Source organism: Saimiri boliviensis, chromosome 10 (genome assembly GCF_048565385.1).
Source record: "Saimiri boliviensis isolate mSaiBol1 chromosome 10, mSaiBol1.pri, whole genome shotgun sequence".
Taxonomy (NCBI): domain Eukaryota; kingdom Metazoa; phylum Chordata; class Mammalia; order Primates; family Cebidae; genus Saimiri; species Saimiri boliviensis.
Window position 1 is genome coordinate 34,089,013 of NC_133458.1, and position 17,950 is coordinate 34,106,962.

Consider the following 17,950-nt stretch of genomic DNA (forward strand, 5'->3'; position numbering starts at 1 on the left):
ATGAGAAGCTGTTTCTTAAAAGACAGATATTTTCCAGAGACAACATAAAACACGCTGTTTGTTTTATAGCATAGTTGAAAAAAAGGTAGAGGTTTGTGCATTATTTTTTATGCCATAGGTTTCATAAGTTTGCCAAAGTTTAAGTGCCAGTGCATCTGCTGGGTCATGTGTGCCAAGAGAGAGTAATTTGCACTCCATTCTCAACCAGGTAAAGAGACGTTTTGTTCCACATTCCACTCAAAGCAGAAGTCTTATGGAATATCTGCTAAATATGTTTAGAGTAACTTACTCAAATAAGATACCAATGGTTTCCAAACCTCAAAGAGGTTCACTAAGCATTGTGCCTCTTTCTTAACAATAAGGAGTGCAAATTACAGCAACTTTTAACTTTGGAGGGGCCATTTCAACTTATTTTCGATTACTGAACACCAAGAGCATCATTGAGGTGGCAGGCTACTGTACTTTTACAGGCTGTGTTTCCTATTCCCTGCATGTGTGTGTGTATCCATGACATCTGCAATACCTGATACCTGCTCTGATGATGTCAGTAATATAGTGGCCTAGCATACTGACTTGTAGGATAATGAGATGATTGAGGTTCTTGTGGATTAAACTGTAGCTTAAAACAAGGGAGTCGATATTATTTTTAGGTAGGATAACAATGTTATGTTGCTATCCTTGCTAGATAAAAGCAAACTGCTTTTGATATTCTTTGTTGGAAATAGCTATTGTTGCCAGCTAAATTGCTTCACAGTAGGCTTTGTTGATTTGGCCACATAAAGAGAATACATCTACATCAGCTGTATTTGAAGTCATCACCTCATGAAATTTACAATTAGATTCTACCATTCTCTAAGACCCTGCTGTTTTCTAAACAAACCAAATAGGCAGATCAAATGGGGATATGCTAGGAATCACCATCCCTGCATATTTCGACTTTTAGATGGTAGAACCAAACTTTGCCGTTCTAGAATTAGTTTGATTTAGGATTCAAATTTTGGTACGGGGAAGGAGTTCCAGAGGCTTCTATTTGACCCTTCCTACAATAGTCGTGACTTCATGTGGTAGGCAGCCAACACAGCAATTCTACCAGGTGTTAAGTATATCTATTAGAAATACACACACATACATACATAAATACATGGAAGCACTTGGAAGAAAAACCACTGGGCCCACTGTGAGATGGCTTTATTCAAAATTCCTTTTATCACACTGTGGCCTGGTTAAGAAAAACATTCTGAGTCCCCATGAATTGGAACTGGCTTATTATTGGCATCTAATTACCTCTCCCAATAAAGTTTTTCTCCTTCTCATTGCATACATTTTTTTAAATTTATGTCTTTTAGTAAATTTGATATTTACTAAAATATTGATTCATTTGGATTGAGCTGGGAAATTTTTTGGTACATTTTATAATGTTATTGCCTACCCCTAGTTAAGGTGTTTTAGGTCTATGAAATGCATTAAGTGTGTGAACTACCTTAAATCTAGTAATAAGGTGAGGGACAAGGTTGGGACTGGGGTGAGGCAAGAGAGATACCTAGAGCACAAAAATTCACTCTGGTTTGTGCAAGCAAGTGCTGTTACTGCATCAAACCTTGAATCTTAGATGATTTTCTTGCCTCATCCTATTCCCAGCTTTTCAAGCAATAATGGTTGCTGTGGTCCCTGTGGTTGAATGTGTCCCTGAAAAATTCATATGTTGAAATCCTAACCACCAAGGTGATAGTATTACAATTTGGGGTATTTAGGAGGTGATTCGGTTATAAGAGCAGAGCCCTCATGAAATGAAATTGCTTTCCTTATAATAAGGCCTCAGTGAGACCAGCACCCTTTTCATTATGTGAAGACACAGCAACAAAACACCATTTATGAACTAGAAAACAGGCCCTCGGCAGGCACCAAATCTGCCAGTGCCATGTTTTTAGACTTCCCGCGCTTCAGACTGTAAGAAACAAATTGCTCTTATTTATAAGCCACCTAGTCTGTAATATTTTTTATAGCAGCCTAAATGGACTAAGATGATGGTTCTTTTATTATGCTTTTTTTTTAAAATTCAAGTCTTTTTTTGACAGACCTAGAGTGTTGTTTTTATTGTTATATAGTTCAAATGAAATGTTAATAGATTACCCATACAATTTGGTCTTGAAGATCTCATCATCAGTAAACCCTATGTGTCAGATAATATTGATTTTCTCCACAACTATTGTCTTAGGTCAGAGAAATGCCAGTTCTCTTTCATGTATGATTCTATAACCTTCACAGGAGAGATTTACTGAGACTCTAAATTCAAATGAAATTACAGGCCAGGTGTGGTGCCTCATGCCTGTGATCCCAGCACTTTGGGAGGCCAAAGCAGCTGGATCACTTACTATAAGGAGTTAGAAACCAGTCTGGCCAAAATGGTAAAATCCCATCTCTATAAAAAATACAAAAGTTAGCAGATGTGCTCACTTGAACCCAGGAGGTGGAGGTTGCAATAAGCTGAGATCATGCCACTGCACTCCAGCCTGGGCAACAGAGCAAGACTGCATCTCAAAAAAAAAAAAAAAAAAAAGAAAAGAAAAGAAAAGAAAAAAAGAAAAGAAAAAAGAAAAAAATTACAATCTTATTAGGTTTTAGGGTTTGAGTTTTCTGCTATACCAATTAAATTACAAGAAATTCTTTTAGAGCAGTCATAGAAATTCCCTGATACTTTGACTAAACCTTAAACAAAAACTTAACATGTGACTTTGTTGTTTTAGTTCTTTCTTTTTCTTTTTCCACTACAGTTAGAAGCAGCCTTACATTCTTGCCACCCTTTATAAGGGTCAATGGGCACAGAGTTTTCTGTCTGCAAAGCCTTACTTTCAGTAGGCAATTATCTGTTGAGCACAGATGGTAAATAAAGTAACTTTTCATAACAGAAGGTCATGGACTTCTGGAGCCTCTTCATGGTCACTGGATCCTTGCTATTTTAAAATTTAATCAAGTAAGATAAACAGTCTCAACTTCACTTCCTTGAGGGTCCATTTCTTGCTGCCCCTTCTGGTACCAGTAAATGTATTAGTCAGGGCCCTCAATCATAACAGTCTACTATCATGAGTCTAAGTGAAAAATGAATTTAACAAAGGATGCGTAAGCTAATTTACAGACTCTCTAGAGGGGCCGGGGAGCCACACCCTGAAATCACACAGCTGGAAGCAAATGCCCATTCATGCTGTGCAGGCTGCGCTAGACTTGATACATAAGAAGCTCAGAAAGCAATGCTCAAAGCCTCCCCAGTACCATCCCATAGAATAAAACATAATTCCCCCACATCCGGCCATTTCCTCACATTATCCACATGTATATGTCTAATTGTAGAATCTAGTCAAAATCAACACCTTTTTAGAAGGCAGTCTAAGATTATGAATTTTCTGTTTTCTGTCTTGGGAAAGCACAATTCATGATAGATGGAAGTGAACAAAATAGAAGGAGAGTATTTTAAGAAGTTGGGCAATCATAACTGATAAATATCCAGTAGTTTCAGAAGCCATCATTATGTACATTTTCTTTATTTTCCAGAGGATATTTCAAATTCTTTTTTGAAGCTAGATTCTGTATCTATCTATCTATCATCTATCTATCTATCTACCTACCTACCTATCTCTGCACATATCTTGTGTATTCTCAAAAGGAGAAAATATGTTTTTCCTCTTGGTATCTGACATAGCTCCAATAATAGCACCTGGCCTATAATAGGTTGTTAACACCTGTTTGTAGAAATAATGAGTGGATGGAATTATGTCAGATTTATCAGAGTCATGGCATAAAAGCCATTCTAAAGTATGGGGATTATTTTTTCCTCCAAATTATGCCATGTCTTTTACCTCCAATTATCCCCATTACATTCCTCTGCATTTTTGGGGAAAATCTTTTAAAACTATAAGACGTTCCTCCTGTTCCCTTTCCATTAGATCTGAAAGTTAGTCTTGGTGGTCATAAAAGGAGGAAAACTAATACTGAAGCTGGCCTCAATGTTGTAATCTGGTATATAGCATGCGGGCTAGTTTCAGACAGGTTCATAGAAAATAAATAAATAAATAAATAAATAAAAATGAAAAAATGAAAAATAAAAAAAACCTATAAGAGGTTTTATCACATTATTGCTTATAATAAAGAGACATTAACTGGCAAATTGGATAAAAAGTGAAGACCCATTGTTGTGCTGTATTCAGGAGAACCGTCTCACATGCAAAGACACAAATAGACTCAAAATAAAGGGATGGAAGAGGATTTATTCACCATGCAAATGGAGAGCAAAAACAAGCAGAGGTTGCAATCCTAGTCTCTGATAAAACGGACTTTAAACCAACAAAGATCAAAACAGACAAAGAAGGGCATTACATAATGGTAAAAGGATCAATGCAACAGGAAGAACTAGCCTAAATATATATGCACCCAATACAGGAGCACCCTGATACATAAAGCAAGTTTTTAACTACCTAAAAAGAGACTGAGACTCCCACACAATAATAGTGGGAACTTTAACACTCCACTCTCAATATTAGACAGATCAATGAGACAGAAAGAGAGAGAAACTTAACAAGGATATCAAGGACTTGAACTCAGATATGGACCAAGTGGACCTAATAGACGTCTACAGATCTCTCCACCCCAAATCCACAGAATATACATTCTTCTCAGCATCATATCACACTTACTCTAAAACTGACCACATAATTGGAAGTAAATCACTCCTCATCAAATGCAAAAGAACGGAAATCATAACAAACATTCTATCAGACCACAATGTAATCAAATTGGAACTCAGGATTAAGAAACTCACTCAATGAGAACACATGGACACAGTGAGAGGAACATCACACACTGGGATCTGTTGGGGTTGGGGGGCCAGGGGAGGGATAGTTAGGGGTGGGGAGGTTGAGGAGCGGTAACATTGGGAGAAATGCTTGATGTAGGTGATGAAGGGATGGAGGCCACAAACCACCATGGCATGTGTGTACCTCTGCAACAATCCTGCAAGTTCTGCACATGTACCCCAGAACTAAAAAAGTATAATAAAAAAAAAGAAACATTAGAAACAACCTAAATGTCCAATAATAGTAGACCAGTTTAATATGTTTATGTATATTATCTCAAACAACTGACTACTATCTAATTATTAAAATTGTCACAGTGATCATCTCTTATTTTAACTGTCAGGAATTTTTCTTTCACTTAATAGTAGTATCCCAATTTTTCTTTAGGATAATATCCCTGCTAACATTATACATAACCCTGATGGTGACCACCTTCCCTTGGCCCAATGGTAAGCGTGTAAGCCAGGATTGGATAGATGTTCTGGGCATACAATTTGAAAGGCAAGAGCTCTAAAGTTGAAATTTATTCACTCTATCTTGAATAAATTATGTATTGCATTCTTCTTTCTCAATTCATGAAGCAAGATGATTCCTTAAAACTCTTTATATTTCCTTAAATATTGCAAATTTCCATGTGTTGTACACATAAATTATTTTTCTGTTTAGGATAACTAGAGCTGGTTTTTGCAAACAAAAACCCTAAATGACAAAATTGGGTTTTAGAAAAACATTTTGTTGACCTGGAGAAAGAGTTACAACAAATTACTCCATGAATAAAGTAACTTGCAAAACCATGTAATGTGTTCAATACAAATTAAGACATGAATACATGTATATAGAAAACATTATAAATGCATCTGTAAAAATATAATTAGTGTTTCTAGGAGATAGTGTTATTAATTTTTATTGTCTTGTCTTTGTTAATTATTCTTTTTCAAATATGTTAGAATACCTATATATTACTTTGTCAACCAGAAACATATTTTGAAACAGAAAAAAAACCTCTCATTCTTGATTTTAAATGTCAGTTACTTAATTTAAAAACCTAGGAAGAATGATAAATTAATTTAAGAACCAAAGGGAAGAATAAATCTTAGTTTGTTTACTCAAATAAGAACCTGAAGCTTCAGCATAGAGTAACAAGTTGACCATAGCCAGTGTGCTTGGTTTGTGACTTAGGCAGGCCTGAGGTAAGTGGGGAACATGACTAGCTCTGTTGGAGGATTTAATTCTACTGCTAACTTTGAGCATGGCTGATGAAACTCGAATATTCCTCACAATAACCCCCTAAATTCTTTCTATCCCTTCGACTCTTATATCTTCTCCTTTTTGTATTGCTTCATTACAGCTTGAGATAAACCCAATTCAAATCTCCTTAAGCAAATAAATAAATAAATTGGATTTATAAACTTCAGTAATAAAAAAGTCCAAAGATAGAAAAAACTTCATACATTCAAACAATATCTTCAGGAGTCAATCTCTGGATAGTAAATCGGTTTTCCATTGTGTTGACCTAAAATATATAAAGGCGCTCTTGGTGATGCCCCAAAAGCTCCAAATCTATGTCTTTTCTGATTAAGTGTAACATATAAGATATTTTTGTTTTCAACAATTCAAAGTCCCAAACTGAGTCTTCTGGTATAATGAGTCATGTGCCCATCTATGAACAAATCACTGTTGACCAAGGGATTGTGATTGGCCAGGCCAGACTCACCTACCCATTGGGCCAGAAGGGGAGTAAGTCTATTCCATTATGTGGAATAAGAGCAGGGGTAGAGTGGATGCCCAAGGGAAACACTAGTTCTGGTACCAGAAGGTTAGTCCATTTGGAACAGGCAAAACTAGCAAATATTTACCTCACCATTTCTTTTTAGGATCGATACAACTGTGAGAAGATCAGAGTGAGGATTGAAGTTTTGAAATTTGGCAGTTCTTTTCTCTTTGAAGCTCTGTTACAAAGAAAATGACCACCATAAAATAATAGAATGTCAGGAAATCTGTGCTTTGCTCTTGGCAATATCAAAACAAGCTTATTAAATCTCTCTGAGCATCAGTTTTGTCATTTGAAAATTGTGGGAGGGAGGAAAGGGAATACAACAATAAGATGTGCTCTAAAAGGCCCTTGTAACTTCATTGTTTGGCTTTAAATTACATTTTAAAACTTTTTTGTCTATTCTCTCATATTAGCCTCGAAATAGACTTTGAAATTCATTGTGTCCCTCCTTTCCCACTAGGAACTCCCTTGTACTCACTTGCTTTCTATGTGCTTGCTTAGAAATTCCAGGAGCTAATCTTAAAATAAAACAGGCATGGAGACCCAGCTATGCAATTCTCCCCATCTAGAGATTGCCTCAAGGATGTTAATCTACAACCAGCCATTGTCAACATGTCGTCAGCACACACTGCAGGTGGACAATGACTCAAGACAGCCGTTGGAACAAGACACACAGATGCTGCCCTCTGCCCCACTCCTGCATGTTTCGCACACCAGTTTGCCCTTTTTAAACCCTATTGTTCAGCCTAAACTTTTGAGATGGTTCTTTTGAGGCCTGTGCCCAGCCATCTCCCAACTGCTAGCATCTGATAGAGTTGTTTTCTTTCATCACACCTTACTTCTCCTATTTTGGCTTTTGAACAGTGAGCAGCCAGACCTGAGTTCAGTTACACCATCAGTTCCAAAATTCTATCTTAGGCCAGACCTGATTTCAGTAAAGATTCTTGATTAGATAAAATCTTTGTTTTTTTCCCTTTAACAAAGTGTTATTTCTAAAACATCCTGCCTTATTTAAAATATATATATATATATGTATATGAGAATAAGCTTATTGCTTGATGATCAGGTTTTGAGTAAAAACAAAACTGTACTATCTGATGACAAATACATAAGGAACGTTTTTTATAAAAGTATGAATACATATTTTGATGGGATTGCTTTTCAGATCTAACAGACTAACATATGATTTGGATGCTTTTGCAGGAAAAGGATAATGTGTTAGGAACAAATTAGAGCTCATTATGAAAACATGGTGCACTAATACCAGGTACAGAAATTATGCCATCAGAGTCCAAAGAGTGTCCAGCAAATTATAATTTTCATTTTTCAGTGCTCTCTAAAGAGGATGCTATAGAAGCTTTGATAGAAAAATTAGAGCTATCCTTTACTGAACATCTGCTATGTGTGTGTTCTCCTTAACACTCTATTATAAAGCATATTGTGGCATTATGTATAGTGACTACAAAGTAAAATACACATATGAGAAAATTAAGGCTCAAAGAGATTAAACTTACTCAAGCTCATAAATCTGGTAATTAGCAGAGATGGATATGTTCTCAGGTCTCTTGTACGTTCTGAGTGTGTTGTTTTCACTTTGAGACCATTCCTTTCTGTAATCTCCAAAGAGAGAGTGCCTTACAATCTTGCCTTGTATTTGGAAAAGTGTCCCTTAGAAATATCTCTGGCACATTTGAATTTCAGGCAAATGTATACCAATTGATGCCTATAATAATGCAGGAGGAGTTACAGCTTTTTTTCTAAATTGCTATTATCTAGCAGAGAATACAAAACTTTGACTTTAAAAAGAGTGAATTGGCTCCTATTTCTAAACCCAGACATGCAGTTAAGAGTGATTTCGCAGAAACTGTATTACTAGAATGTCTTGCAGAAACATTACATTTGGTTGCTAATGTAGGATCTTTTTTTTTTTAGATACAGCAATATTAATTTCTTTTTGTTTTTCATGTTATCCTTGGCAAAATAAGAAATAACACTAAAAATAAAACCCTCATTTGAAGGAACATAACTCTGAAGCAAGAAGCACAAACGGTCTTAGCAGCTGAAAGTTTCTTACTCTCTTAGGAATGGCGGTTGTTTTTTATTAAATCAGTGGACATAGGTCAGCAGAGCTGCCTTCAATGGTAATTTTGAATGAATCGAGCCCTAAGGCAATCAAGGCAAAGATTTCCTATGTGCATGTTAATTTGAGTGTCTCACAGTGCCAAAGGCAGTAGCAGAACCCACAGCAAAGAACATGTTAATAAAGTAGCTGGATAGCTGTACAGGGAAACAGAAGCTTAATAGGTCACTAGTCTTAGTTCAGCCACAAGATTTCTTTCTATTCTAAATTTTCACAGCAAAGTATTATACAAGGTCAGGTAAATCTCAAGAGATTAAATAATGATTCACGAGCCAATTGGAATGTTTTCATTTTAGATGTAGTCATTATTTTGGTAATGTCATTGATTGCTTAATTCTGCTAGTTTCTTTAACAGCAAAGGGAAATGGAAACCATTCCTGTAATTGCCAATATACAGCTTTACACAGGAACCAGTTGAACTGGAATGAAACCTATGCCAGGCTTTCAGTTAATGAGGTTTCTCAATCAATCCTCAATTGTTGCTGAGTGCCTGCTCTAGGGTACTCCAGGTAAATTCTGTGCCATTAGAATTTTTTATGTAGTACTATATAAGAACTTGGAGGAAAAGGAAATGAGTTTGCCTTAAGAGACCAACTTTGAAAATCAATGTATAAAGCATCAGTAAGCAAATTTGCCTCAGATTGAATAGCTCCCCTAGCTAATGGTAATCTGATTGAATGAAACATATTAAAGGAAGAATGTGTTAATGGATGGAAAAGTGAATTTCCTGGTGGTGGGTGGGGAGTGGTTGTAAGAGACTGAAAAGCAAAGGTAGAAAGTAAAAATCCAAACATCTAGAAGGAAATCCAGCCAACTCAAATATGATGCAAATTCAGCACTGAAATACCCCAACTCTAAGGGCAAATACAAATGAAAAGTAAGAGGCTTAACTTTCCCTGTTAAAAATAAGAGAGGAGACTATTCTCCCTTTCCCTTATCTTCAAGCATTTACTTTTAAAAGCTTGTAAACTCTTTCTCTTCTTTTTAAAATATATGTGTGAAACCTTTGACAAATTTAATAAGCCTCTTGCCAGCCTAATGACCCAAAAATGTCTTTCTCAAGGACCTCAGAACCATCTCTTTGAAATGTAATCTTTAAGGAACATAGTGTCCCTACCTCCCAGTTTCTGTAGGAGAATGGGAGCTAACATCAGTAGAAGCCTCATTCCAAGTTGCAAAACTATCTCCTGTCATAAATATGTGAGAAATTGATTTTTCTTTTGAATAAAGCCAATAAGCTGACACAGAGTCACCCCAATTACCAAGTGAAATGAGGACAAACCAGGTGTGACAAATGGTGCTGTTAAGTTCTCTCACTGGAAACCTAGTTATTCTTCATCTTGAGAACATGTATGAAATGGACTGTATCTGTTGGCTGTATAAGAGTGAGATCTCTTTTTGCCTTTATAGGCTCTTTAATAGATTGCCTGTGATTCACACCACATTGTGGTTTAATGCATTTTCAATAATAAACTTGTTTTCTTTCTCTTTTCATCTTTGCAGTAAGGTTTTCTGGATTGGGCAGAGGTTTTGTTTCTAATTATATTTTACCAACCCAACATCCTTTGCTATGATCCCAAGTTTATTCCAAACTCCTGATTATAAATGATTTTTCCAAAAATGAATGTGTCCAGTGCATTAAATAGGTGCAAAAGTGTTGACTTGCCTGATTATTATTTTTATTGAAAAATAATAATACTTTGATTATACAGATCAGCCTCTATGAGTTTGATTATTGTTAATACATTCTTAAAAAGAGTTTGTTCTTGATATGCTATCAAATTTCTATATTTGTAGGTCTGAGAACCAGCCTCCAGTCTCTGAAATTGCCAAGATTAATGCTATTCTGTGAGGAATAAACAGCCAACAGGCCTTCCCTAGTGAATTTAGACATGCACATTTTCATACAAAATGTCTTCAGAAACAAGAAGATATTAGATTCGAAAAATAGTCTCCCTATCAAGAATTGATAAATGTTCAAACAAATGTTACCTGGTCAGGTGTTGCTCTTACTTAGCTTTGGACTGAAAAAAGGTAAACATTGGTGAGCCTTCAAATTTCAATCTAGGATACTCAGCTGAATTTACCAAGGAATTCTGTTAAGGAATAAAGAAAAAATAAACTCATTATTGTATAGTGTTTCCTTCTTAACATCTCAGATACAGGGATTGGTAGACAGCAGATGGAGGATACCACTTTATTTTGACCTTATCATTACTGTCCAGTGTTTCACCTATACAAAAGTGTTGTGTGTTTGGTTTTGTTCTTTAACTCAACAACCTCACCACTGGCAGAATGTGATAATCTACAATTTATAAAGGTTTATGTTATGTACCTACGGAAATGCCTGAAAAGTGTGCTTGAGTATTCATAGTCTTAAGTAGTGCTGAAAGAGAAAAGAAACATCAATTTTCTGAGACACTTCAAGTTCCATCGATTATCTGGAGCTGACCTTTTAACTTGATCACATACGTGGCTCCTTTACTTGAAGCCCTAATGAAAAGCTCTCAATTTCATTTCTTCTATGCTCATTTTGTCATCTATCCTCTTAAAATAGTATCATGCTTTTTACCAGAGCAACTTGATCTTAATATATCAGCTTTTCTCTTGACAAAAAAAAAATCCATAAATATATATAGAGTTTTATTCTGAGCCAAACCTGAGTGACCATGGCCCAAAGCACAGTCTCAAGCGGTCCTGGAAACATGTGCCCATGGTGGTGGGGTTACAGCCTGGTTTAGTACATTTTTTAGGGAGATGTAAGACATCTATCAATATATGTGAGGTATACATTGGTTCAGTTCAGAAGGGCAAGACAACCCAAAGAAGCGGGGGTGCTTCTAGGCCACAGATAGGCCCGAAGATTTTCTGAATGGCAATTGATTGAAAATGTTATTTTCTTAAGACCTAAAATCAATAAAAAAAGGAGTGTCAGGTTTAAGATAAGGGATGTGGAGACCAATATTCTTGTGAAGTCTCATAGGTGACTGCAATAGATGGCAAATGTTTCCTATTTATACCTTTAAAAGGTGCTAGATGCCAGATTCTCAGTTCATCTTTTTGGGATTGGGAGGGCTTAAAGAGGAAGCATCTAGCTATGTTCATAGAGATCTTTATAGATGCAACTGTCCCCCAAAAAAGATGACTTTGCAAGGCTATTTCAAAATATGGTCAAGAAACATATTTGGTGGTAAAATATATTTATTTCTTTCATTATCTGTCATGTGATGTTATGCCAGAGTAATGCTGGAAAGTAAGACATGCTATGTAGGGATATATAAAACCCATTTGATAAGATATTATGGTTTGCAGAGCATGACTCCCTAGTCCCCTTAGGAATTTGAGCAAGAGAGAAAAAAGGTCAGAGTTTAGGCCTCATTTCTATACTATATATAACCTAAACCTATGGATATAATCTCACCTAGGCACACCCAGGCTGGACACCTATATATTGCTTAAGATAAAAAGCCACTGAAATTTATTTTTATTTCAAGTTTGAGGTACTTAATTTAGATTCTAGAGTATCTTACTCTCCAGCCTTTTAATTACTGAGTTTTTTTTTTAAACAAGAAATCTTTTAGTTTGTTTGTGAATTCTTAGTTTTATATTAGCTTAAATTTTGGTTATGAAACATTTTGGTGGTGTGCCATGGACTAAATTAGATTTTCAAAATTATTATCCATTTGAACTTTATCCAGAAACTAAAAATATTAATGAATATAGTGGCTGGTTTTATTTTAATCTCATCCCTAGTTTCCATGCTTTGTAAGAAAAAAGGTAGTAGATGACTAGGCTAATAATTTCTATGAGTTACTCCAACTTCAGTCCCCAAATGCATAACATATATAATCATTGTCCATCATACTCATCAAAGAAGAAAAACAACAAATATAGAGAAAACGGCCATTTGGCAATGGGAAGAATAGTCTATACACTTACTTCAATCTTCCATATGTTTTTAAAATGGAAATTAGGCAGAGGGGAGAATGAATGAGAATGAAGAGTGTTAAAAACTCACTCTGTATTTCCAGTCCTAAATTAAACAGAGCTTCTGAACTTCACCATAATACCTGTTTGTCTATCTATCCATCCATCCATTTATGTATATAATCACATGAAAATACATGTAACATATGTATGTGCACATATACAAACACACTTAAACTCACATACACAAGATTTCTCCTTTCTTTTCTGAATTACCCATAATATTTTATACTTTGCTTGTGATTGAGATTCATATTTGAAGTTTCCTTCCTAGAGTTTTTTTTTTAAAATAAATTCTTAATCTTTTCAAAAACTTGTTTTTAAAATGTTCTATTTTATCATATATTGTTACAGGAGTTAAGAAGAAATTACTGGTGGGGTGCAGTGGCTCAAGCCTATAATCCTAGCACTTTAGGCGGCCGAGGCAGGTGGATCATGAAGTCAAGAGATCAAGAACATCCTGGCCAATATGGTGAAACCCCATTTCTGCTAAAAATACAAAAATTATATGGGTGCAGTGGCACGAACGGTAGTCCCAACTACTCAGGAGGCTGAGGCAGGAGAATCACTTGAACCCAGTAGGCAGAGGTTGCAGTGAGCCAAGATCACACCACTGCACTCCAGCCTTGCCACATAGAGATTCTGTCTCAAAAGAAGGAGAAGGAGAAGAAGAGCTGAGCAGCAGCAGAAGAGGAAGAAGAAATTACTTAGGCAGATAGTGAGGGAACAAAAATCCTCAGTAAAGTTTTCCTTTTAATGAAAAGCAGCTCCAGATAATTTTCCTTTCTAACAATGAGCAGCTTATAAAGTCAAGCTGCAGACATAGGTGCTGGCAGTTGTGCCAATCATGTTCAAAATGGCAATCCCATCTTCCCTTCTCTTTATCAGCCATGTGTACAGTAAGGGGCAGACTAGATGGCACCAGTCATTGGGTGAGCTCATTTGCAAAATAAGATTAATGTGGGGTGGCCAGTCTTTCCTTCCTCCACCTCCCCCAACTATGTAAATGTCATACCTGTGGGTCCTACATACATCAGACACCTCCTCTCCTCTATCCTGCATATAAAATCTGCTGCTGTCCAGGGCCTTCCCCCTTTTTTTTGGATGTCTCCCTCTCTCTGGAAAGGAGCTGTTCTCCTCACTCCTTTCTTCTCTCCATTAAAATTTTAGCTCCTTTAACTTACCCAAATGCGTCCCTGTCCTAAATTCTTTCTGGCATGAGACAAGGAACCCCAGGATATATACCCTAGACAATCTAGCCGCTTCAGTGTTGGTTACTAAGGTGGCCTTTTGCTTCACTGTAAAAGGTCACAAATCTCGTTTTTTTAAAAACAGTATATCCCTATGTTCACTTTCCAACAAACCCACCTGATTTTTAGTTACGCTTCAATTGTAAGAACTCTTAATAGTAGCCTTAATTATCTTTTTATCCTACCCTTTTCAGTTCTAATCAAGCAAATTATACATAGAAAATGTGGCTATTACATTAAAATAAGATCTTTATACTATTACATCATAAGGATGTGATTTATTCAAGAAGTACAATAAAATTTGTGATTTAAATAACTAAATTATGATTCAGCAGTTAAAATGTCATTTTATCTCATATTCTAATTGGAATGCTCCATGTAATCATCAAAACAGAAAGAAAAATTGGGGATTAAATTGAATTCTGATAAATAGTAAGGTTCACTGACATTCAGTAATACATAACTAAGATGCCATGTAAAGTAAAAGACCAATTTTTAAAAATGTTATTTTAGTATACCTGGGGCTCAGTTGCAAAGAATTAAAATAATCATGTCTGATTACTTAAGCTTTTTTCCGTGCTGGCTGAGTAATGCCAGAAGAAGTTACTGAAATAAAGTGGAGTATGTTACGGTCTTTCTTAGGACCAGGGCAGGTGGTTGGTTATGCACAGCTCTAAGGGGGTGCAATTCACATTCACAGTTGTCCTGGACTTGTGTATTTATTACAGATAGAGACAGGAGACAGCCAAAGGTCTGTGGCAAAATTCTGCTTTCAAGCCCAAAACAGTCGTAAGGCTGAAAAACCAGATTGCTGGTCCTGGATGAAGCCCTCCTATCCTGATCTATTATCTCTGAACAATGCCCACCTGTGCACTGGGAGGAATGGGTGGAGTCTTGGGAATTTCAAGCCGTTTGCAGTGGGGGATGAGCTTGGCTTCTTTATTTCCAGGGTGGTGACCTGCAATGATTCAATAGGTGAGGCAGGAAACCTGCTAGCAGGCCTCTCTCTCACTTTGCTGAGAATTATTTTTCCTTTTGTCCTTTCACCCAATAAATTCCATCCCCCACACCCTTCAATGTGTCTACATGCCAAACTTTTCTGGTCGTGGCACAACAACCTAGATTTAGCCAAACTAAGGGGCAGGAATTCTGCAACATTACCATCATTGTCTGTCAGGTAGCTGTATGTGTCTTGATAAAAAGGAGGTTTTCTTCTAATATGAACAAAAGCACTGTTCAGGCATCAGCAGAGCCAGACTCTGATTCTAGATACACATGGAAATACAACAAGTTGGAATCTCTACTTGCCTACATTACAGCTTCAATTAAGCCTTTATTCCTTGTGAAAATATATGTAAATTCAAATGTAATCTTTCCTCAAGAAAACTAGTAACAATCAATGAGAATACCATATTCTGAAATAAAATAATAAAAATCGCATCGCTTTTATAGTTTAAAAAAAAGTAGAAATCTAATGAATTATTACTTGTTCTTCTCTGTTGCAGTCAATAGTTCTCATACTTTGAACATCACATCGTGACCAAGAACTTTGAACATTACATGAAATACAATTCGGCAAAATACTGAAAAAATTTTAAGTTATGTATTCAAAAAGTAATGTAATAAATAAGGTGAAAATAAAAGTACAACTAGAAAAATAATAGTATTTTGAAATAATGTAACAGAGAAAAAAGTAATTGCCTAGTAAGTGCTGTTAAAAAGAATTATATAACAAATAACTTGAACTCAAAACAATATATTAATAAAAAGCTATGAGGGAAGGTAAAATCCATATATTAACACTTATTCTCTGATTAAGAAGATATAAAAATGAATGTAACAAATGCCCCCAAACAGAAAAAGGACAGTTATAAATAGGACAATTACAGATGTTTATAATAGACAGAATAAAATATGTGGTACAGAGACCTTGAATAATAGAAAACCAGTGGAAAACCGTCCTGTGGTCAAGAGATCTTTTGGGAGCTCACTGCAAAAGACAGACAATAATGAAGGCATCAGAATAAACCCCAGAAGTAAGAAGTAAGGAAATAGTGGACAAGAAGGAGAAAAGAGTAGCCCCCAAAGTGAGGAGGAAAGTATTCTATGAGTTAGTAAGGTATAATTTGAAATAAGAGTATAGTCTTCACATCTTAGCTCACAGTTCAGTGGCCTATGTGACCTTGGGCAAGCTACTAGCCTCTAAGGATTAAATGTGTATATATATACACACATATATAATTTACTTATTTATATGTATTTATAAATTATTATTGTTTTTTTAATGTGTGGCAAGAAAAATAATGGCTTCCTAACAATGTCTACATCCTAAATGCTGGAATCTGTGCATATGCGATGTTACCTAAAGGAGAATTAAAGTTGCCAATCAAATTATGTTAAAATGAAGGATATTATCCTTGATTATCCAGGTAGGCCCACTGTAATAATAATAAAATAAAAAGGTCCTACAGTGTGGATGAGGGAAGTTTAACGGTGATTGTCAGAGTGATTTGATGTGAGAAAGATTTTATTTGTATATATACGTATATGAGAGTTTACTATATATATATAAAAGGAGAGTTTACTAAGTATTAACTTACATGATCACAAGGTACCACAGTAGGCTGTCTGCACGCTTGAGGAGCAAGGAGAGCCAATCCAAGTCTCAAAACTGAAGAACTTGGAGTCCGATGTTTGAAGGCAGGAAGCATCCAGCACGGGAGAAAGACGTAGGCTGAGAGGCTAGGCCAGTCTCGCCTTTTCAGGTTTTTCTGCCTGCTTTAAATTTGTTGCCAGCTGATTAGATTGTGCTCACCAGATTAAGGGTGGGTCTGCCTTCCCCAGCCCACTGACTCAAATTTTAACCTCCTTTGACAACACCCTCACAGACACACACAGGAAAAATACATTGCATCCTTCAATCCAATAAAGTTAACACTCAGTATTAACCATCACAGACCCCCTTTCACCAGCTTAAAGTCCGTGATGGCCTGTGAATCACAGGCACTCTCTAAAAGCTAAAAAAGGCAAGAAAATGGATCCGCTTCCTAGAGCCTCCAAAAAGGAATGCAGCACCTTGATTTTAGCTCATTGAGATATATTTAGGACTTCAGACCTACAAAGCTGTAGGATAATAAATTTATATTGTTTTAAGCCATGAAGTTTGTGATATTTATTACAGTAGCAATAGAAAGCTAATACAACGATGTTGAAGTCAATACAGTATAGTAAATGGAAATTTTTAAAGGGGAGAGTAGAAAAGTAAGATATAGTAGTGTTCCTCTATTACTGTTAGGGAGAATATATATTCTATTGGTTAACCAGGATATCCCATTTACTTATAAAGAACATTTGTAGGAAAAAAACTGCACTAGCTTAATACAACTAGATGAAAATGTCATTTGTTTGATATCCACATATATCTGAAATATTTCTGCTTTTTATTTTATTTCTAAAGTAGGTTTCAGTATTAAGAAGACACTGAATATCTCACAGCTAATTTTTCCAGGAATTTTAGAAATGAACTCTACAGGTTACTACTCAATGTATTACAAGTCAATGTATATGGATTTCTTTTTTGGTACACATCTGTCCTTCGATAATCTCTGTCTTGCCTGACAAAATAGTTTCTGAACTTACAAAATTGTTCCATGAAAGTACACTAAACCTTGGAGGAACAGCCCTTTACTCATGGTGAGATGGATGGACATACTGCACGTTATTATAGCAAACTCCAGTAGAAGAGAAGATTAATGTAGAAACCAAGAGGAGTGTTTAGAGGAATTTGAATCTGAGCCTGTAAATCCCTAGATGCAGAGGAAACAGGATGATAGATACTTCTTGTAATATGGTTAATAATTTGAATATGGTTAATAATTTGACGGATTGGTCAAGGTGGGATTTCACTCTGCAGTTCAGGCTTGAGTATACCGGTGCAATCATAGCTCACTGCAGC

General features: G+C 36.0%; 1 non-coding gene across 1 annotated transcript; it reads left to right on the top strand.

Annotated features, from left to right (window-relative positions):
* The first annotated feature begins 3,914 nt into the window (after positions 1-3,914).
* On the top strand, positions 3,915-4,043 carry LOC120365494 (small nucleolar RNA SNORA61). Its single transcript, XR_005580419.1, has one exon. It is a non-coding gene; the product is annotated as a small nucleolar RNA SNORA61 (small nucleolar RNA).
* Positions 4,044-17,950: the final 13,907 nt, after the last annotated feature.